We start from the raw sequence: 13,661 nt of genomic DNA, 5'->3' as shown, positions 1-13,661 counted from the left end.
TCTTTATGATATGACTGGTGTAACATAAAAGTCCCTAACCTTGGACCTGGGAAACCAAGTGGGAAAGATGAGCCTCATAAGCAAAGTTTAGTAATGACCTCATCAAAACAAAGAAGGAGCAAGACCACCCAGAGTAGTATGATCCAGCATTTACTGGCTGTGAAGATCACAAAGAGAACAATTCAGGACACAAACCAAATCATGCATTATATGCATCCCATGTACTTGGTAGTCTTCAATAGGCACCTATTTGAAAGCAGAGATGGTTTTATTTTTCTTTTAATATACCACTCTTGCTTAAGAGAAGTTGAGTACATTTTGGCTATTCCTCTGTAGTTATAACGGTCCAAAGACTGCATTACTAGTACGTCAATATTCCTACAGCATTTAAGATTTAAAACACACATCAGGAATGTGTCTTGGTGCCAACTCACCATTCCTTTTTTCTTTTTTCTTTTTTTTCTTAGTTGTAGATAGACACAATACTATTCATTCATTCATTCATTCATTCAATGTGGTGTTGATAATTGAACCCAGGGCCTCACATGTGCCAAGCAAGCATTCTACCACTGAGCCACAACCCAGCATCATATTCCTTTTAAGATGTAATGTAGCCTTTTGGAACCATGAGTTCTCAAGATTCCACAGTAGGGTAAGAGTATTAAAAATTCTGTAGCTCAACCCTATCCCAGTAGTAATTCTGAGACAATGATGTATGTCAAAACATGGAAAACACAAATCAATGTTCATTCTTTTGATCAAAATCTGGCAGTAATAAGATGATTAATGTCATGACAAGTCTTACACCTTATGTTACAATGACAGTCATCACAGGATCGGAAACAGGGATAAGAACACAAAATAAAGCTTCACTTGCTTCGGTTTTGGGGTTGACACTTTACCTATGATTTTTCTATCTACTTACCTAGCAAACCATACATCATACAAGCTAACAGAGGTGAAAATTGGGTAAATACTAGTGGTTGGAGGAGACACCTAAATCTGGAAGGTGTCACCAAGTTTACTGCAACTTCATATTTTAATCATACAGTGGATAGTTAATAGGCTTTGCAGTTGCAATCTTCTATACTTGGGTCCCAGGCTTTGACACTACAATTACACTGTTCATGAGAATCCTATATCTCAATTTTCTCACCCATGCAATGGACCTGATAATAGATATGTCACAGTGTCTTCACATAAATTAAATTAAGTGAGATAATTTAATTTAATTTTATTCTGCTGATGCTTAAGAGCCATGTACTATGGAGCTAAGGGAGTTCTATATATGTTCTGTAAGTTGCTCATAAAATTGCATCAGTCAACTGCAAGTCATTACACAAACAAAACCATGAAGAGTCATTTCAAAGTTGCGTTTTAATATCTATGACTGCTGATTAGATGATGAACTGAAGGAAGGGAGGAATAAAACCTACATGACCAGTGAGAACAGTACAACAATAATCCAAGTAGGAAATACTTATGACTTAGAATAGGGAAGTAGCAATGCAATCAGGAAAAAAAGGGAACAGATCAGACACATTTTCTATACACAGTATCAGTCTGATCTGGTAACAAATGAGAATTGGTGGACTAAGTAAAAGGAAACGGTAATGGTATATAGCCTTGGTATATAGCCTTCCTAAAATTTATGGAAGGACCACATAGCAGATGTACATATTTCCTTTTTTAAAATCTCTTGCGCCATATATATAGAGAAAGTGGAAATGCTCATTCAATGTGGTCAATCACATACTTTGCTTTCTTAAAATTTATCACAATAATTTAGAACTTTTCTTGTTTTTAGTATTAGGTTATTGGGTTATTGAACCCAAGGGTGCTTAACAACTGAGACACATGCCCAGCTGTGTTGTTTTGATTATTATTATTATTACTTTTTATTTTGAGACAATGTCTCAATAAATTACTTGGAGTCTCACTAAGTTGCTGAGACTGGCCTTGAATTGGCAATCATCCTGTCTCAAAGTCCTGAATTGCTGGCTGGGATTACACAAATGTATCACCCAGAAGTTTAGAACTTGTTAAACTCTATTTTATTTTCCTTATTTTAGATATCACCTCAGATTTACATAGGACCTTCAAAATTATGAATCTAGGCATAATTATTTCAAACTTGAAATAACAAACAAATGTTATCTGTCATTGTAACCTCTATCAAATCATATCACCCCTTAAAATCATTCAGATTCCAATGGCCCTTTTGTGTTTTATGATTTAATAAGCCATACTAAACTGTGTATCCTAATTATACACTTCACCTAACTCATCAGTGCACTCTACAAGTGTTCATTCACCATTCAGACATTATTTACCACAGTCCTGAATTTACATCCAAAGATCTATAATTTAAGGAAAGCAGTTCTTTGTGATGCATAATGTTAATGATGCATGAGAATGCTTACAGAGTGCTGAAGTAATAAAATCCATTTCCTATCAGCACATTAAATATGTTTCCTTAGAATTGTCAAGCCGACCAATAGAAGAGAACAGAATAGAATGAGCAAATAAAACACCATAAAACAATTGTTATCCTTTTAGAATATCAATCTTTTTGTAGTGTTAACTTGTGTTCTATACAATGTGATTTTTATTGACATTTTTCTCTGGTGTGTCACTAGCTATTTTAATTTTACATGCTTATTTTTATTTTTACAGCACCATTTCCAACTTATGTAATGCATTAAGAATATGTAGTTTATAAGTGTAAGTATATTCTTCACAGATAAGTGTGTTTACACAGACATACACATGTATCATACCTTCAAATACACACCCCTAAATGTTCAACTCAAAATTAATAATTTTTATTAGTTTTCTAATACATTTTTAGGGATAGAAAAAATTAGGTTTAAAATAATTTAAGGAATTACCTAATTTAACACTCATGTTTTATAATCAAATAAGCCATAATACAGAGGAGTTAAATGATTTGTGCAGCAAAACATAGTAATCAACTGTGCAATCTCATTTAACAATATCCAGTAATTTTTCAAGCTTTGTTTTTCTAAAAATATCTTATTTCTCCTTAACCAGAGTGATTTGGGTGACAAATATAAGTGTCTGAGACACAAAAAAGATACAGAATTTCTTACCACAGTCAATATATTTAAGAGCTTTGATTTCATAAAATAATATGGAAATAGTTCTATACCATTAAGTTTTTAGATAGCTAAAATTTTTAGGCAACTTAAAATAACAAAAAATTCACCCAGAAACCATATTATTCACTTATTTGACCAAAGAAAATCAAGGTGTGTTTACTATTTGAGAGGCATTTTGCATTTTCCTAGAGACTTAAGATGAATGAGGCAGACACTCATAATAAAGCTTACATTCTAGTAGGGAAAACTTAAAATGAACAAGTTAAGACTCACTTAAGGAATTGAGAAGATGGTAGATTAGAAGACAGGTGTAATCTCTGCAGTTCCTTAGCTCAAGATTTCAAAAGGGAAGACTAATCCTCTGAAAGGCTGGTGACTAAGGGACTTCACTGAAATTCAACGTTGAACAGCAAAATAATTGTGGAGACATAGAAAGTCAGATACTTTGATCATAATATGACAAATAATATATTAGAGAGGTGCTGGCTTGGCTGGATGTGGTGGCATTGGTTTCTGCACCACCCGTTCACCACTGAGGAGGAGTTGAGCACAGGGAGAGAGAGGAAAGAGCGCCAAATAAAGTTGGCTTGGGAGAAGCTGTAGAATAAAGAGGTTAGTCTTAATAGATCCAGAGATGGAGGGGGAAGCTGTTGAGTGAAAAGTGATTAAAATCACTCAACCAAGAGATGGAAGAGTTCTACAATCAAAGTTGTGGTGGCAAGAATCATTATGGAAGGACCACATAGCAGTAGGCAGAAGTCAAATGGGAACTCAAGAAGGAAATTATCAGCCTGATGCAGCAGTCACGAACTGGAAGGTCCTGAGTGTGCTTGGACCAGTGTGATTGAAACATCACAGAGAAGACTGTGCCAAGGGTGGCATAGGCTGGAGATACCTAGGAGAGAGACCTATCCTTGGTGTTGGTGTCCCATATAAGCACTAGGAAGATGTCAATAACCTGTCAGAAAACCACATCTGCACTCTAGTAATGATCCTGAATAATTCACATCCATAGCAGTGTACTATATGAGGCCTGTAAATGTTTAGACTCCTCCAAACTCCAAACATCCAGCAGTGATCAGTATCTCCCCAGCAACAGGAGGGTGTGGATCAAATCTCAAAAACTTGCCTAAGAGTTCCAAAGGTCCACCAAAAACAAACTCCACCTCCTGGAATTTCCAATTTAGAACTTTGCACCTGCACTGCTATGTGAGTACACCAGTTGTGAGCATTCCCCAGTCTATTGCATTACTGGGAAGCAGGAAGCTGAGAACTACTGCAACCTACCTCAGCTCCTGACCAACATGGTGAGAAACACAAAGAATTCACAACACCCAGTCACTGAACAAAAAGTTACAGAAACCAAAAATAAATACAAAGAATGGCTCTAGAGCATAGCAATGAATATCCATCCTTGCCAACAGTTTGAATCACCTCTGTGAAAACAAACATATATTTCTCATTAAGAATTTTTTTATTTTTCATTTTCCTCTTTTATTAATTTGCAATTTAATTATTATTTTTGTTATTATATTTTACACTTTATTTTAATTAATTTTATTTATCTTTAATTTTTTTCTTCCTTTCATTATTCATGTTTGTGTGTGTGTTTCTGTGGTCTATGTTGATAAGTTCAAATTGCTTTGTTCCTTCACCTATTCATTACCTAGCATAAGTTGGCTTTGGTGGGGTAAAATTTTATGTGAGTTTGATTTATTTTGATCTTACAATTGTTTGTTTGTTCTTATCTTGGATTTTGTTCCTCTTACTATCCCTTCTTCACTCCTTCCCCCCTAAAAATAGCCATATTTTTCTGTTCCCTCTTCCTCTCTTTCCTGATTTTATTACTTTTACTTATTTTCACTCCTCCATCTTCTTATTTTCACTCCTCCATCACCTGCTATCTATCTCCTGCATCTTTTCCATTTACTTTTTAAATATTTCAAACTCTCTTGCCTTCAAGCCCTATTTTTTCTTGATTTAAAGAACCATGATTCCACTATCTGAAAGAATCACACAATTTATGCAAATCCTACTCAATTCATGTTGTTATGAAGAAAACTTCAGACCAATATCTCTAATGGATATAGAAGCAAAAACTCTCAATAAAATCTTGGCAAAATAAATACAAAAACATATCAAAAAGATAACACACCACGATAAAGTGGGATTCATCCCAGGGATGCAAGGGTGGTTAAACATACGGAAATCAATAAATATAATTCATCACATCAACAGACTTAAAGATAAGAACCATATGATCATCTCAATAGATGCAGAAAAAGCATTTGACAAAATATAGCACCCCTTTATCTTCTAAATTCTAGAAAAACTAGGGATAACTGGACCATATCTCAACATCATAAAGGCTACCTATGATAAGCCTCAGGCCAACATCATTTTAAATGGAGAAAAATTGAAGCATTCCCTCTAAAACTGGAACAAGACAGGGATGCCCTCTTTCGCCACTTCTATTTAACATAGTTCTTGAAACACTGGCCAGAGCAATTAGACAGATGAAAAAAATTAAAGGGATACACATAGGAAAAGAAAAACTCAAATTAGCACTATTTGCCGATGATATGTTATGATTATTAATACAGTGGATGATATAGTAGCCACCAGCTGTTCAATGTTTTATTTAGTACATGGTTGTTTATTGTTGGCACTGATGTTAGATGCTGACCCACCATTCCTATACAGGTGGTAATTCATGTTATAGATGTCAAAGTAGACACTGAACAATTACTTTTAGGCTATACATCAGTTGCTAACATTATTACTATTTCTAGTGCCTCTTTCTCTAAGACAAAATGGGAATTGATTGGGACACTTCAAGTTCATACAATAGAGATCCGCTGCTGAATAAAACTCAAAATTCAGCCACGTAACAGTGCATCTCACTCCACACATGCACAAATGCCACTTAGTCTCAACAATACTGCAAAACAAAGCATGGGGAAAGAAAAACCCCAACCAACAATCAGGCCCCAAATAGGAACAACTAGACCTACAGAAATATACAGGATCATAGGAAACTATATTGAAAATTTATATTCAATGTATTGGAAAATATAGAAGACACTGACAAATTTCTAGACAAATACAATCTGAACAAAGAAAAGCCCAGGACCAGATGAATTCTTAGCTGAGTCCACCAGATCTTTGAAGAAGAACTAACACCAGTCTTTTTCCTCAAAATATTCCATGATATTGAAATGGAGGGAATACTCCCAAACACATTCTATGAAGCCAGTATAACCTTGGTATCATAACCAGACAAAAACATACCAAGGAAAGAAAACCACAGACCAATATCCCTGATGAAAATAGATGCAAAAGTTCATTATAAAATATTAGTAAAGCACATTCAAAATTATATCAAGAAGATAGTACACCATATTATCAAGTGGGTTTCATTCCAGGGATACAAAGTTGGTTTAACATATGCAAATTAATGAATAGAATTCATTGCATAAATAAAATCAAGGACAAAAATCATATGATAATCTCAATAGATGTACAAAAGGACTTTGGTTAAATCCAGCACCCATTCATGTTAAAAAGAGATGAAAGGAACTTACCTCAACATTATAAAGGCTATATATTAGAAACCCAAAGTCAACATCATACTGAATGTTGAAAAACTAAAAGCCTTTCCTTCACAATGAGGAACAAGACAAGGTTGTCCACTCCAGTTCAACATAGTTCTTAAAACACTAGCCAGAGCAATCAGGCAAGAGAAGAAAATTAAAGGAATACAAACAGGAAAAGAAATCAGTTATCTAAGTTTGCCAATGACATGATCCTATAACTAGAAGTCCCAAAAAACTGTGCCAGAAGACTTCTAGAGTTAATAAATGAATTCAACAAAGTAGCAGGATACAAGATCAACACTCAGAAATCAATAGTTTTCCTACACTCTAATAGGGATTCTGGGGAGAAAGAAATCAAGAAAAGTAATCCATTCATAATAACTTCCAAAAATAAGTACTTGGGAATTAATATAACCAAAGAGGTGAAAAGACCCCTACAAAGAAAACTATTTAACATTAATGAAATAAAATGAAGACCTTAGAAGATGATAAGACTTTGCATTTTCTAGGATAGGTGAATTAACATTGTGAAAACAGCCATATTACCAAAATCAATATACAGATTCAATGCAATCTCCATCAAAATAAAAATGGCATTCTTCACAGACCTATAAAGAAAGTCCTAAGATTCATTTGGAAGAATGAAACACATAGAATAGCAAAGCACTCTTAAACAAGTGTTACTATTGCTATGTAGTATAAATTGTAGTGTACTTCAATTTATACTACATAGCAATAGTAACAAAACAGCATGGTATTGGCATCAAAATAGACAAGAAGACCAATGGTATGAAATAGAAGACACAGAGCCAAATCCACATAATTATAGTCACCTGACACTTGATAAATGTTCCAACAATATATATTGAAGAAAAGATAGCCTTTTCAACAAGTAATGCTGGCAAAACTGGATTTCTATATATAAAGTAATGAAACTAGATCCCAACTTCTCACCCTACACAAAGGTCAAATCAAAGTGGATCAAAGACTTAGCAGTTAAACCAGAAAAAATGCAACCACTAGAATAAAACATGGGGTCAAGACACCAACATACAGGTGCAGGCACCAACTTCCTTAACAAGACACTGAAAGCTAAAGAATCAAAACCAACAATCAATAAATAGGAATGAATCAAATTAAAAACTTTCTGCACAGCAAATGAAATGAAAAGAGAGCCTACAGAATGGGTGAAAATCTTTGCCAGGTGCTCCTCTGCTGGAGGATTCATATCCAGAATATATAAAGAATTCAAACAGTTTAACATCAATGATAATAATAATAATACCTCAATCGATGGGCAAAACAACAAAACACACGTTTCTTAAAAGGAGAAACATAAATAGCCAAAAATATATGAAATGGTGTTCAACATCTCTAGCAAGCAGGAAATAAAACCAAAGCTAAACTGAGATTTTATTTCATTCCAGTTAGAATGTCAATTTTCGAGAACAAGAACAACAGTAAATGCTAGTGAGGACATGGTGGAAAAGGTGTACACAAGTGTTGTTGATTTACTATTATTTATTACAAACACTCTGGAACATAGTATCACATTGTATAGGTTCCTTAAAAAGCTAGGAATGAAACCACCACTCCCACTATACCACTCCTCACTATTCCAATCCTCAGTAATTATCCAAAAGAACTAAAATCAGCATACTATAGTGCTGCAACCACATCAATATTTATAGAAGAACAACTCACAATAGCCAAAATATTGAACCAGTCTAGGTGCCAATCAATGGGCAAATGAATTAGCAAAATGGCGATATACATATATATACAAATGGAGTTTTACTTAGCTATAATGAAGAATGAAACAATGGCATTTGCTGGTAAATGGATGAGAATGGAGAATGTTATGCTAAGTAAAATAAGCCAGACACAGAAAATCAAGAGTTGAATGCTTTCTCTCACATGAATAAGCTAGAGTATAATAAAAGAACCAAGGGTGGGGGTGGATATCATAAGAATAGAGGGAAGATCAGTGGAACAGAAGAAGAAAACTGGGGGAAGGAATAGGAACAGAAAAGGGGAGAAGTACAGAATGAATTTGACAAAATTATACTTTGTGTATGTTTAAATATATAGCAGGGAATTCCACCTTTTTGTATGTCTATAAAGCACCAATTAGAAATAAATAAAAGAGTGGATGTTAGACCAGTAGTGTAGAGGAAGGGGAATAGGGGCAAGGAAGGGGGAGAAAAAGCTGGAAAGCCAGGGATTTAAATAGAATAAATTAAATTCTATGTATTATTATGTCACAATGGACCTAACTATTATGTACAATTATAATACATGAATAAAATAAAAAAATAAAAGAAAATGTATTAACAGGGATTTATAAAAATTGAAATTATGACAATAAATGTTAGTTATACAAAAACATTTGGTTGGCTACTGATTCTCCTATTAAGGGATATGTCAAGTACCTTATGCCTTTTTGAGATAATATGAAAGAATTATTTTCAGCACTCTGCAAACATTGAGATTTGAGATTAGGTAGCATGTGGCTTATGGAAGGAGGGCTGTTGAAACTGAGAGTTTGATAGAGTTAAGGAAACCACATCTAAAAAAGCTTCTAGTGAATTTTTCATGAAATAAACTGAGCCATTCTCAGGCTTCTGCCTACTCCCTTACAATGATGGTGCTGCAAATGGTTCACCCTCTGGATTGTAAACCATTCCATCAATAATTTCAAAGTTCTCTGAATTGTCCTGTCTTTATCACATAAAAAAAATCAATGATGAAAATTCATCCTTCCTGCTCAAACCTGAAGCTGTTTATTCATTAACTGGAGCACACCTGGTCAAAAACCATGAGGAAACGGGTATCCAGGAAAAACCTGGAAATTTTAGCCTAGTTAGTGATCACCAAATGTGGGTTCTAATATTCTGAGGCAGGTATGGTTCCCATGGGACCCAAAAAGATGACATCTTATTTGAAATGCTTTTAAGAGATTTCCCTAAAGATGACAACTGATTTGAAATGCTTTCAAGAGATTTCCCTAAAGAAATAAAAATGCATCTAATCATTTAATGATGGCATAAATAAATTGTGACCAAGAAGAAGCACTGCCAATGCTCTCATGTGTACCATCCCTGTAGACATTACCATCTTCTTTAGATCAGATTGTGCATAGTAAGGTCTTCTTCAGAGCACCAAGGAGCATTTTAGCACCACAAAGCTTACCATTCAGTTGAGAGCTTCCCCAAGCACTGCTCATAAATATTGCTAGGCCAACTTGGTCAAGATATTAAAATTTATGCACTCAAGTGTCTATACCTCCAAGAAATAAAGTTATTAACTATTAAAAACTCACAAAAAATGTCTCTATTTGTAATCAAGTCTAATGAAGAGGAAAAACAGCAGCTAACATGTACTGATTTAGAAAGTTAGGGATAAGCAGAAAGTAAGGACTTATTTCTACAGGTGTTCAGAGGAAGTCTCTCTGACAAGGTGAGTTTTCATGAGACTGAGAAGAAGCAAACCATGTCAAGAAAAGGATAAATAGCAATAAAAGTAGAGGGAAAAGCTGGAGGTAAAGGCTTCAGGAGGGAAAGCCTTGGCATGTTTGATGATGGTCTACTGAGGTCCAATGCATTTGAAATCAGTAAGCAAGGGACAGTCATCACTGGAAGGGGTGGAAAGAACTCACGTCAGTAGTAACAGTTTCCCCAGTACACACGATCTTCTTTGTTCTTCAGGCTTATTCAGTCTTGTACTATGCCCTTACTTTCTCTCCCTTCCTCAGAGAGGACCAAAACTATAAGCCACTATTGTATTTGATTAGTCTCAACATGTTATATTCATACAGTTGTTCCCAGTTTAAAATGAATTCATAACCTTTGTCATTTTATTTAATCTGCAAATCAACTTTCTGAGGAGGTGAGATCAGGACTTACAAGTGGCATTTATGTAAGGCTCATTTGAAAGGCCAGGGTGCAAATTTTTATCATGATGCATTTTTGTTATGCATTATATAACATGGATCGTGTCAGTCCCTTGTGTTGTTTTGTTTGCATTTTCAATTCTCACTGATTATATTCTAGTTTGCAGCGATGCCTACCTTATGGAGAATCTCTCGTGCTATGCAATATCCTTCGGGTTCAGTTTGCAACTGCCACATTTGCTTGTGTCAGCTATTTTTGTGATTCGTTCTCTCACATGAAAAACCATTTCTATTTTTAGCAAACCTTTTGATTCTATAAAATTCTTCTTGTTTTACTTTAGAAAGGATAACTGTGAAATATTCAGTCATATATTTATCTGTACTCTGAGACTCTTCAGAGTGTAGGTCCAGAGGGACCCCAAGAGAGAGAGGAATGCAACACACAGGACCACTGAAAAATAAAGCTCATGCTTCCCAGCAGACCACTATGCTGGGAACTCTGTGCTTACAATAAGCTCCTCAATAAGAAACAGAGCAGCAAAATACAGGGACTGCCTAATATTTTATAGACTTTCATATTAACATGAAAGTTAACAACAGATAGTAGTATTCACATAAGAGGAAACTTCTCACCTTTCTCATGGTGTTATTCTTGCGATTTGCCAAGTGGGAAAGGGTTATTTTTCTCTCTGCTTTAGTTCCTAGAATTCTAATATTTTCCATTATGTGTGAGTGGAACTCAGGAATGCACACATTTACTTTCTAGATAGGGCCAGTTTATACAAAATTGTCCACTTATTAAATTGAAGTTTCTTGAACACCATCTGTTATATCACTCTAATGATCACAAAGATTTATAAAGGAGAAAAGTACACATACTTTTTCTTGAAAATGGAGAATGAAAGAGATCATTGAAATGTATAAATTATATAGCTAAATAAGCAAAAATTAAATTAGAATATGATAAATTCTATGATGATGATATGCATAATTTTGTATCATATATGAGGTACCTTTGATGCAGACTGGAGGTATATAATCAGACTTTTGGGAGGAGATGATGTCTGAGCTGAATCTGAAAGGCAAGTAATAGGTTAAAATTTAGTTTCAGAGATTAAAGCACTTGATAGATTTTATATTCCAAAAATCATATTATGAATAAGCAAGAGATATTACATAAGGTATAACATTTCAGGAATTAAATTACCTAAGGACAATTTAATGACATACTGCTATTATCTTACCATCAATTACTGTCTAAAATAACACTGTGTTGTCTCCTTTCCTCTTTTGCAGATTTTCAGGCACAAAAATATCCTTGTCTACATTTGTATGAAAGCAACTTTATCAAACTTTATACTAACTTTATAATGCAACAACTTGAGGGTTCTTTTACCATATCAAAGCTACACAGCATAGGTCATCTTTTGTAGTTAAAAAAAAAGATAATTTAGCCTAAACTTGCTGCTGTACAAGTATTATAAGTTTGCTTTTTGCTTTTGAAGGAAAAATTCCAGAAAGTAGTTTTTTGACTCCAGAAAGCTCAAAACCCAACTTCTTTCTCTTCTTTCAATCCATAAAACATACTTCTGTCTCTTCTGATAGTTAAAAAAACAACCCAAAAGCCATAGCAAAAACAAATAAACAAATAAATAAATAAATAAAAGATTTCAGTAACTGGTAACACATTAGGGTCTCTTGAAGTTCCATAGTGAACTTCCATTTTGTGACTGCTGAATATATAACTTCTTTTGATATAATTGCCACACTTGTTTTCTACCTTCCAATAACATCCTAAATTCTTCCAAGAACATCCCATTGACTAGTCTCATAAATATGAAAGCTAATATAGAATTCAATTTTTCAAAAAATTAATTTTTATTCTTTAAAAATAAATTGAATAGAAAATGTGTGTAGCATAATATTTTAAGTCAAATGCATTTAAAATCCATAAAATTTATGACAGTAGACTCCTCAAAATTTGGCTTAATATATGAAGAAAACTTAATATTTAATAATTTAATATTTTGATATCTGATGCTAATAATACGCTTCCAATTTGCTTTTCTACTTTTTACTCCTGTAGTATTAGTCTCTCCTATTGGTTTCTTATGTAAAAACTCCTTGGAAGCATTAGTCTCAGGGAAATGTGCCTGAGAGATTAAATGTAACTTTGAAAATAAAGGTGAGTGAGGTCTGTATCTTAGAATTATAATAATTAACACATGAAGTGGATCTGAAAGTAACCTAATCAGCTCCACATTGCAAGCAAACAAAGAAAGACTAATGATCTGTCTTTGAAGAGGAACATAATAGGAACATGTTTTTAGTGTTGAAAACTTAACATATATTTTGTAAAAGTGATAATGGCTTTCTATGTATATTATATCATAGTTTTGGTCAAATTTTATTGGTGAAGTAACCACCTAAGGATTGCTAGCGTCCTTACCCTCATAAAATGAATCAATGACAAAATGACTGACATTTTTAGAGCAATTACTGAGATAGGGTAGGGCTGGCAACCTTCCTGCCAGAATCTGCCTGCCAACCTACAGACCTGGCCAATTCCCTTCCCACCTGCCTGCAGCCAATCCGCAGCCACCAGCCCTTTCCATCCTTGCTACAAAGTTCTCTTTCTCCTATCAGGACTTTCCCACGCCCCTAACAAAAGCGCAGTCTGGATTCTAACCTTTTCCTGGCCTTCCTGAGGTGGTAATAGTGAAGCCCGCCGCCATCTTTCTACCTGCCTGGTGCAAATGGATCCAACACGCATGAGCAGATCCGGAGCTGGGCTCAGTTATCTTTGCAAAAGCACAATGCAGATGCGAAGTGTGTGGAAGTCCAGGACCTCTCACAACACCCATCCAAGTCCATCCGAGAGGAGAGGACCGGACTTTGAGCTCACCTTTGTGCAGAAGCCAGTCTGGAAACTGTTTCCCTTGTGCTCCAACATAAACCCCAACAAAGCCTCATTCAGTTGGTATTACGGCCCCTTAGTGATTTTTTTCTTGAATTGAGTAAAAGAACCCTGATTGGTTGGTAACAAAACTG

This window comes from Ictidomys tridecemlineatus, chromosome 4 (genome assembly GCF_052094955.1).
Source record: "Ictidomys tridecemlineatus isolate mIctTri1 chromosome 4, mIctTri1.hap1, whole genome shotgun sequence".
NCBI classification, from domain to species: domain Eukaryota; kingdom Metazoa; phylum Chordata; class Mammalia; order Rodentia; family Sciuridae; genus Ictidomys; species Ictidomys tridecemlineatus.
Note: the sequence above shows the minus strand (reverse complement) of the source record.